Source organism: Mus pahari, chromosome 5, assembly GCF_900095145.1.
Source record: "Mus pahari chromosome 5, PAHARI_EIJ_v1.1, whole genome shotgun sequence".
NCBI lineage: Eukaryota > Metazoa > Chordata > Mammalia > Rodentia > Muridae > Mus > Mus pahari.
The window spans coordinates 50,858,149-50,868,215 of record NC_034594.1 but is presented as its reverse complement, the minus strand read 5'-3'; the positions used below and the strand labels follow the sequence as shown (position 1 = coordinate 50,868,215).

At 42.2% G+C, this 10,067-nt stretch overlaps 1 non-coding gene across 1 annotated transcript; it reads right to left on the bottom strand.

Annotated features, from left to right (window-relative positions):
• Positions 1-7,205: 7,205 nt before the first annotated feature.
• On the bottom strand, positions 7,206-7,396 carry LOC115064200. The gene has a single exon (XR_003844029.1). It is a non-coding gene; the product is annotated as a U2 spliceosomal RNA (small nuclear RNA).
• Positions 7,397-10,067: the final 2,671 nt, after the last annotated feature.

Below are 10,067 nucleotides of genomic sequence, written 5' to 3'. Positions count from 1 at the left end.
ACCTGCTTGATTTTTTAAGATTTCAAAACACTGGCTACAGCACACAATTCAATTATCTGTGCTGAAGCAGGAGGGAACTCAAAAGAATAAACATGTGATCCAATCACATACTTCTCTCCCATAGAAGGGCTGTTTATAAATACACTAGATGTATTCTTTATGGGATGTATGCATAAATTTACAGGAAATACAAAAGCATGCATAGAAGCAATTTTTAACAACTTATCTATTATATAATAATTATCAATTTTACATAAAAAGTTTTCTATGTAATAGACCAAATATCAATATTCTGCAATAACCAATTTAATTGCTGTTTGAGGCAAGAAATAGACATCTCATCAGGTTTTTAAGACTTTTTTTTTTAAATATCTTCATGATTTTATCTTACAATTCTTGATTAACACCACAACAGCTTCATAATAGGATGTTAAAACCTTACTTGGAGATGAAGAAAGATGATTCTACATTAATGTTTTCTTTTACCAAAGAATTGCTGTGGGCCCATTGAAATACAGTAACTAAAATAAGCAGCTAATGTTTGATTACCATAGATTACAACTGATAAAAATTGAATACAGAAGCTTCCTCTACTCTATATGTAGTAGGCAGGCCAGATTGTAATGCCTTTAGAAGTTTCACAGCCTCATTGACATTTTATATATCTTAAGTTTAAACTTTATTTTGAATAACATCTGAATAGATCTGTAATAATGCCGTTTTGGCTAAAAATAATTCCCGGGAGGCAAGGAGAGGTCAGGTCCCAAAACTTCCCTACCAGGGTTTGCAAAACCAAAGAAAGGCCACACAAGCCTCACTGAGGCTGCTCTGCGCCTTGCATTAACTCAGATATAATCTGAGCATCTGCTAGAGTCCTGGCCCAAAGGTTATCCCCTTTGCAGTGAAGTCAGATTCCAGGGGAACTATTCGACTGTCTGTGCCTCTCATTTTTGGACAGTCTTTCTTAAGATGATTTATGCTTAACCTTAGTGCTGGATGCATTGCCTGTACTGTAGTTCCCTGGAAGGCAGCAACCATAACTGATAGTATGAGGGTCCGATTTCTGCACAAAGATGAACATATCCAGATAAGTCTGTCTTTGCTTTGTATGGCCGGATGGTTGTAGGGAGCTGCATTAGTGTTCTCGTAGGATAAACTCTTGTAATCATCTAAATTACAATATATAGGTGAGTTAAAAAATCGTGAGCTTGCGACCAAACTTCACTCAATGGAACAATGGCAATTTTAACCATAAATTTTGTTTCTTTTGCAAAATAGAATATATCCATAACTTTTGGAAAGCNAAACCCAATTTTAAACAATCTATTCTCTTTAAACTCAATACCAAAATCATCACCTTCACATTATGAAGTTTGGCTGAAAATTCTCATATATAAATGTATGACAGTGCAGCTTTTCATACCTCATTGAAGAGACATTGTTTTAAATTCTATCCTTTATAAACCTGGTTTCTAGAATAATAATTACACAAAATATTATCCTAATTTAGAAGTATCTTTAAAGACCTGTTTTCCTGGTTCACTCACACCACATGTTGTTTAGAATGACTCCAACCCTGAGTTACCAATTTTAAGCTAACTTTCTGTTACAAGCAAAAAGCTGTTGGCCCTTTTAAGAGCTGCTTGTGTAGATAATCAGCCTCTAGCGGGGCTTTTCCAGCTCTATTTAACTCCTAGCCACAGTGCAGTGTAACTTATCAGTTTCTGCTGTGCAAATTGAGACTGCCTTTTAAACAAGTTAAACTAAATCAAAGGATGGACAGCCAGCAGATAAAGTTTTAACCATTTTTTTCAACATGAAACANAAAACAACAATCATTCAAACAACAAAACAAAAACAAACATAATTTGACAGACATATGGACAAATTGGTGCACCAAGGACAGACAATAGACAGAGAGGGAATAGAACTTGATGTCTCAAAGGGACCCAGATATCCTAACCAGAACTAAGAATATCTCCATAGGAGCCAGAGAGGAAGCAGGACGTCTCCCGATTTCCTCCTGTCCCTAGGANAGCTCTGAAATAGCTTATTTCTATTTTTCCTCTCTTTTGCTAAAAGGTCCTGAACAGGGAATAACTGCTTTTCTGAAACGTATTCTCTCTCTCTTTCTCTCTCATGTTTAAAGTCTAATTCTTTATCTCGTTTTTTTCTGGGAATTCTGCCAGAGAAAGGAGAGGCGTCACAGTGAAAACTTCTGATAGCTGCTCCCTAGTGCCCTGCTTTTATAACTTTCATAATTACTCCTCAACTTGTCAAATTCTTTCATTTATATATTTACCATTCCTACTTCTGGGAATTAAGAACAACATAAATGTGCTTGAGCTAAAAAATTTTTCTAACACCTGTTTTTGTAGTTTTGTTTTTTACTCTTTTTATTTATTGTATATTATTTTAAGCCCTGTTCCTCCCACCTGAAGCAGCTCTTGGCTGTGAACAAATTTTCTTAACCCATATTCCTCGTGTCTTGAGGGATTCCTTGAGATCCCTTTAAAAACAATTCATTTTACTTAATGCTTGTCCCATAGTCTAGCCACTCTTCCTACCTTTCTCGGATCTGTCTCACAGTGCAGGTGACACTGCGGTGATCTCTGTGGGGATCTTCACTCACTTCCTAATGAAGTGGTGATCCAGTGCGAACCTTCACTCACCTCCTGAAGAGGCAGCGGTTCAATGCAAGCCTTCACTCACTTTTTGACAAAGCGGCGGCTCAATGCCAGTCTTCACTCACCTCTTGACGAAGCGGTGACTCTGCGAACCTTCACTCACTTCCTGATGAAGCGGCGGTTCGGTGTGAGCCTTCACTCACTTCTTGTTGAAGCAGCGGCTCAATGCGAAGAGTGGTCTCTCAGACCCCATACCCAGAGCCCCACGCTGGGCACCAGTTCTCCCCGACCGACCTGCAGGGATAATCAGTGGGGACCCAGGGCAGGAGAGAGAGTGGGAGGGACAATGAAGAACGAGAGCAAGTCAATCATACTGATCAAGCTCTCCAAACTTTATTCAGGAGTGGCAATATAAGCATGAGCAAGAGGAGGCTCCAAGGGAGGGGGGAAGAGCCCGGGGGCTCTCTGAAGGTCAGGTGGCAATCTTCAGCTCCTGGAACCAACGGTCACAGTGTCCTCTTTTTCCCTAAACATTCTTACTGTTATGACCACGAATGTTCTCTCGGGATTGTTTATGTAAGCTAGAATACATCCACAAGGCCATGGCTGAGGCCATGGCTCCCGGCATTGGTCATGGTATCTCTTTACAGCAATGAATCTCTAACTAAAACACAGGTTTATGCTTATTTTTTGTCAGCTCTGAGGAGCCCTTGAGGAGCATAGAACCCCGGTATTGGAGGGCTGGCCTTGCAGAGGTGAGAAGGAAAGAGAGCCTAGATGTCAACTCTCATCCAATTGTTGATGATCTTTTGTATCGGGAAACGGCAGGGTTGTAACAGCGCAGTTCATTATGAGGGCACAGTAAAATGGGAATGCTGTTGGACACAGCAGTAGAGTTAACTATGGATTTATAGTTAACTAAGACAATAGACACAAACATAGAAAAGATGGGGCTGAAGCAAGAAAGGTTACAGCTGCAGGACTCCAGAGGAGAGTCGCCTCCGGGCACAGGTGGGGGCTTTGTGCCCCTCCTCTCTTAAAAGATTTTTTTTTAAAGATTTATTATTATATCTAAGTACACTGTAGCTGTCTTCAGATGCACCAGAAGAGGGTGTCAGATCTCATTACAGATGGTTGTGAGCCACCATGTGGTTGCTGGGATTTGAACTCAGGACCTTCGGAAGAGCAGTTGGTGCTCTTAACCACTGAGCCATCTCTCCAGCCCCTTAAAAGATTTTTAAATTTTATTTTATATATATGAGTGTTGCTTGCATATATGCCTGTTTACACATGATCATCTCATTAGATGCTGAAAAAGCCTTTGACAAAATCCAACACCCCTTCATGATAAAAGTCTTGGAGAGATCAAGGATACAAGACACATACCTAAACACAATAAGGCAATATACAACAAGCCAATAGCCACCATCAAATTAAATGGAAAGAAACTCGAAGTTACTCCACTAAAATCAGGACAAGGCTATCCTTCTCTCCATATCTATTCAATATAGGATTTGAAGTTCTAGCCAGAGCAATAAGACAACTAAAGAGAAAAGGGATACAAATTGGAGTCTAAGTATTGCTATTTACAGATGATATTATAGCATACATATGTGAGCTCAAAAATTCTACTAGTGAACTCCTACAGCTGAGAAATACCTTCAGTGAAGTCCTGGATACTAGATTAACTCAAAAAAAAAAAAAATCAGTAGTCCTCCTATATGCAATATGAACTATCTTAGGGTAACTCTAACCAAGTAAATGAAAGACCTGTAAAAACTTTAAGTCTTTGAAGAAGGAAATTGAAGAAGATAATAGAAGACAGAAAGATCTCCCATGCTCAGGGATCAGAAGGATTAACAGTAAAAATGTCCAGTTTATCAAAAGCAACCTACAGATTAAATGCAATCCCCATCAAAATTCCAACATAGAGCTGGAGAGATGGCTCGGAGATTAAGAGCATAGTGGCTCACAACCATCTGTAATGGGATCTGATGCCCTCTTCGGGTATGCAGGAATACATGTAGGCAGAATACTATATACACAGTAAATAAATAAATCTTTAAAAAAAAAAAAAAGAAATTCCAACAACTAGGCGGTGGTGGCACAGGCCTTTGATCCCAGCACTTGGGAGGCAGAGGCAGGCGGATTTCTGAGTTTGAGGCCAGCCTGGTCTACAGAGTGAGTTCCAGGACAGACAGGGCTACAAACCCTGTAAAACCAAAAAAACAAACAAACAAAACAAAAACAAAAAACAACTTTGAGATTCCATCTTTCACCTGTCAGAATGGCTAAGATCAAAAACACAAGGGACAGCTCATGCTGTTGAGGATGCGGAGCAGGGGGAACACTCCTTCACTGCTGGAGGGAGTGCCACTTTGGAAGTCAATATGGTGGTTTCTCAGAAAATCGGGAATCAGTCTCCCTCGCAAGTCCTGGCTGTATCACCCCTGGGCATACACCCATAGGATGCTCCCTTCTACCACAAGGACACTTGCTCAAACCTGTTCATGGCAGCTTTACTCAGAATACCCAGAAACTGGAAGCAACCCAAGTATCCATCAACCGAAGGATGGATAAAAAAATGCCGTGCATTCACAGAATGGAATATTATTCAGCAGTTAAAAACAATAATATTCAACCAGGGCTACACAGAGAAACCCTGTCTTGAAAAAAACAAAAACAAAAATAAACAAACAAACATTGTGAAATTTGCAGGCAAATGGAGCTAGAAAAAAATCTTGAGTGATGTAACCCAGACCCAGAACGACAAACATGGTACGTACTCTCTTGTAAGTGGATATTAACTGTAAAGTAAAAGACAGTCATGCTGTGTGGTCCAGTGACCCAGAAGGGCTTAGTAACAAGGAGGGCTGGAGGCGGAGATGCAAGGGTCTCCCTGGGAAGGAGAAATAGAATTAATTTTGTGGGTGGGGTTGGAACAGGAGGGATCAGGTAATGGGGAGAAAATACTGGGAGACAGAAGAGGAATTAGAGGACATTTCAGGGGCTGAGGTGGAAACCTAGCACAATGGAAACTCCACGGAACCTGCAAGGATAGCCCTAGCAGAACTCCTAGTAATGGTGGGTCTCGGGGCCTGAGCCAGCCATCTTCTGAAATCAGGCAAGGCCTCAAGTGGATGGATTGGGACACCAACCCGGCCACAAATCTTTCAACCTAAAGTTTATTATGTCTGTAGAATGTTCTGGGACTGGAGCCTAGCAGAAGGGACATGAGAACACAGCTCACAGAATCAACTGACTGACACTCATGGGGGCTTGAAGAGATCAGGGAGCTTGTAAGGGTCTGACCTAGGTCCTCGCTGTGTGTGTTATGGTCATGTAGCCTGGTGTTTCGTGGGGGAATCATAACAGTGAGAGTGGGGGCTGGGCTGTCCCTGACACTTACCTACTTGCGGGACTCTTTTTCCTACAAGATTGCCTCATCCAGCTCTGAGTGACATATGTTCCTGGTTATAATGTCGCTTGTTATGCGGTTTGATTGATGTTCTTAGGAGACCTGCTCTTTTTTGAGTGCAGGTGGAAGAGGGTGGATCTGGGGAGGACAGGGGTTGGAACACTAGGGAGAGGGTATCTGCGGTCCACATAAAATATATGAGAATAAAATATATTTGACTTTATGTGTATGAGTGTGTTGCTTGCATATATGTCTGTGCACTACCTGTGTGCCTGGTGCCCATAGAAGTCAGAAGGTATTGGCTCCCAGATAGTGCACTAACTTAACCTCTGAGCTATTTCTCAAACTCCTAAACGTTTATTTTTTATCTTATTTTAAAATTATGCACACAATGGGGAGGGTCCTTATGTGCAGGCCATTGCTGGGTAACAGCTATAGTCAATTTGTTGTTTTTGTTGTTGGCATTTTTCACTTTTTTGATAACACATTACAAGGGGAACAGCTCCTATTTTGCTTGATTCTTCAGGTTTAAACAATAGCCTGTGTTTTGGACAAAATGGCAGCACTCTACCCATTCCTCTCAGGACAGTCACTAGAATTTATTTCAGAGGAATGTTGACTTCTAGGACAAAACTTCTGTCAGTGAATTATTATTTAAAGGTTAATGTACAAAAATAACATACCTAGAACAGGTCTTTGCTATGAAAATCAGCATAGGCATAAAGACTCTTAACAAAATTTTAACTTTCAGAATAACTATGCAAACTTAGAGTTTTTTGAGCTTTTTTTTTTAAGGAATGCCTATTTTTTTTTTTTAAAGATTTATTTATTATATTTAAGTACACTGTAGCTGTCTTCAGACACTCCAGAAGAGGGAGTCAGACAGATCTTGTTATGGATGGTTATCACTGCCGAAGGTGAAGGCCCTGAGTTCAAATCTTGCAACGACCATCCGTAATGAGACCTGGTACCCCATTCTGGAGTGTGTGAAGTCCAAGTCTTTAAAAAGGGAAAAAAAAAAAAGCACCACATATTCCTTCAGATCAAAGACCAAGTACTTTGTAGAGTAATATGTGGTAAAACTATCACGTTGGTAAGAAACTCAATTGGGCCTACTACATCGTCCCTAGAGCTTTCATTAAACCAGCATTATTCCCCGGAAGGGGTGCACCGTTCCTGGAGGTACTGCAATACCAGGTCGATGCGTGGAGTGGACGGAGCAAGCTCCTATTCCAACTCCTAACTCCAAAAATCCATTTAATATATTGTCCTCGGATAGAGGACGTATCAGATATTAAACTGATAAGAACAGATACTACACTTGATCTTAGCCAAAAGGCCGAGAAGCGATACCCGGCACACACCACGCAGCCATGCTCCGCGGCCGCGAGACACATTAACTTCGTGGTGACCGCTCGCAACCCTCACTTCCTGCCTTCCCCGCGGCTCCTTCCTCCTCCCGTCCGCGTCCGCGTCCTCCACACCTCACTCCCACTCCAGCACCCACAGCTCCAGCTACAACGTCCACGACCCCGGCTCTCCCGGCGATCCCGAGCGCGCACGCCGAGTCTGATTTGCATGCCCCGCCCCCTCCCGTGGGCGTGACAACACACGCCCAGCTTAGGCCTGAGCACGTCTCCACGCCCCTCAGTGGAGGCGGGACATGCAAATCAGCTCGTCCCCGCGGCCTCCGCGGTTCACAGGCCGACTCACAGACAATTCCGGGTTAGAATCCACCGGAAATAGAAGGACCTGAAGGGGGCATGTCCACGGCCAGATACACTGGAGAAACTCTGAGGCAGGACGGTGGCCGAAGGGTGGACCTAGTGCTCCTAGTTCGCGTTGTTTCACAGTGTTGTCAAGGCAAACAAGTAAAAACTGTGATATATGTTGACAAGAAAAAGTCATATTGAAATTCCTTAATAAACTGTGTGATGTCTTTGAACTTTTCTACAGGTTTCAGGCTAAAAAATACCGATGGTTAACATCAAATGCAATAATAATGCAGGGATCAATGATATTTGGCACGTGGGAGTTTAGAGTGGACAGTGTCACTAACTACTCTTATTAGCTCCTTGGCGCCCTGAACCTTAGATCATTTTCAGTTTAAGGACAGTAGGTGACAGAATGGAGACTCACAGATAATACATAACAAAGATAATCCTGAGAGGAATTTACCCCGAAGAGCTGTAGGCTCTGGGCTGGTTCTGTGCCTCTTTGAATGTTAAAGGGGATAAAGCTGGGTAGGATGCTGTACACTTTCCAACCCAACCACTGGAAATTACAGGCTGGAGGACCAGATCAGGCAAAGCCTAAACTATATGAGACCCAGCCTCAAGTAGAAGACAGTTTGCCAAATATAAAGGGCAAAATACTAAAAGGGCAAACTTCTAAATGTGTTTACGTGTAAGTACTCAAATTTGTAGGATCTGGGCTTAGAGTTGCCCCCAAGACTTTGGGACCTCTTATGCTAAACACAAACACCACCCTGATACCTCCTGTTCTAGAGATTTTGTTGTGTTTTCTTATATTTGTAACTTTGTATCACTTTGTAACCATCAGCTACTTAATGAATTTTCATTAGCATTTAGTTCATTTAGGAAAAGGTACCTGTGATGGTTTGAATAAAAATGGCCCCCATTGACTCATATATTTGAATGCTCAGTCACCAGGCAGTGGAATGTTTGAAAGGATTACAAGGATTAGAAGGTGTGGCCTTGTTGGAGGAAGTGTGTCACTGGGGGTGGTCTTTGAGGTTTCAAAAGCCCAAACCAAATCCATAATCTCTTTTTCTGCCTGTGCACCAGGAATTAGCTCTCAGCTAAAGTTCCGGAGCCAGCGAAACTGCATGCTTCCCACCCCACCATGATGAGATTGGGCCACACCTCTGAAACTGTAAACCAGTCCCAGTGAAATGACTTTTCTTACAGGAGTTGCCCTGTGGTCATGATGCAGCAACAGAACAGGCACTAAGATTGTACACCATTAATTTTTGCTTAATTTTTGTCAGACACCTCAATGAGACCTTTGAGGGCATGGGATACTTACTAACCTTGCAAAGGTGGGAAATGATTTGAGACCTAGGAAATGATTTGAGACCAGATACATGTGATCATTATTCTTACCAGTACTGTAAAGGTTATGACAGGAAAGCTGTGTCAGAGTTCATTTAAAAAATAAAATAAAAACAGGGCTGGAGAGATGGCTCAGAGGGTAAGAGCACTGACTGCTCTTCTGAAGATCCTGAGTTCAAATCCCAGCAACCACATGGTGGCTCACAACCATCCACAATGAGATCTATGCCCTCTTCTGGTGTGTCTGAAGACAGCTACAGTGTACTTTTTTTGGGGGGAGGGGTGTCTGAGACAGGGTTTCTCTGTGTAGCCCTGGCTGTCCTCGAACTCAGAAATCCACCTGCCTCTGCCTCCCAAGTGCTGGGATTAAAGGTGTGTGCCACCACTGCCTGGCCAGTATACTTATTTATAATGATAAATAAATCTTTGGGCCAGAGCGAGCAGGGACTGAGTGAGCGGGGACAACCGGAGCAAGCTGGGTTGACAGGAGCAAGCAGAGGTCCTAAAATTTAATTCCCAACCTCCACATGGAGGCTCACAACCATCTGTACAGCTACAGTGTACCCATATACATAAAATAAATAAATAAATCTTTAAAATTACAATGAAATGAGAATATTTGGATATACCTCTATAGTTAACAATGGGTTTATAGAGATGTTGCAGTAGTTTAAAACATGGAAAAGACAGGGCTGAGGAAAGGACAAGGGACACACTGCACTAATCAGAGCATGGATTTTTCAAGGCACATATAGACATTTAAGGTTCATATGTGTGCAGAGGACAAACAAAAAAAAAAAACCGCAGCCGGACGTGGTGGCGCACGCCTTTAATCCCAGTACTCAGGAGGCAGAGTCAGGTGGATTTCTGAGTTCAAGGCCAGCCTGGTCTACAAAGTGAGTTCCAGGACAGCCAGGGCTATACAGAGAAACCCTGTCTTGAAAAACC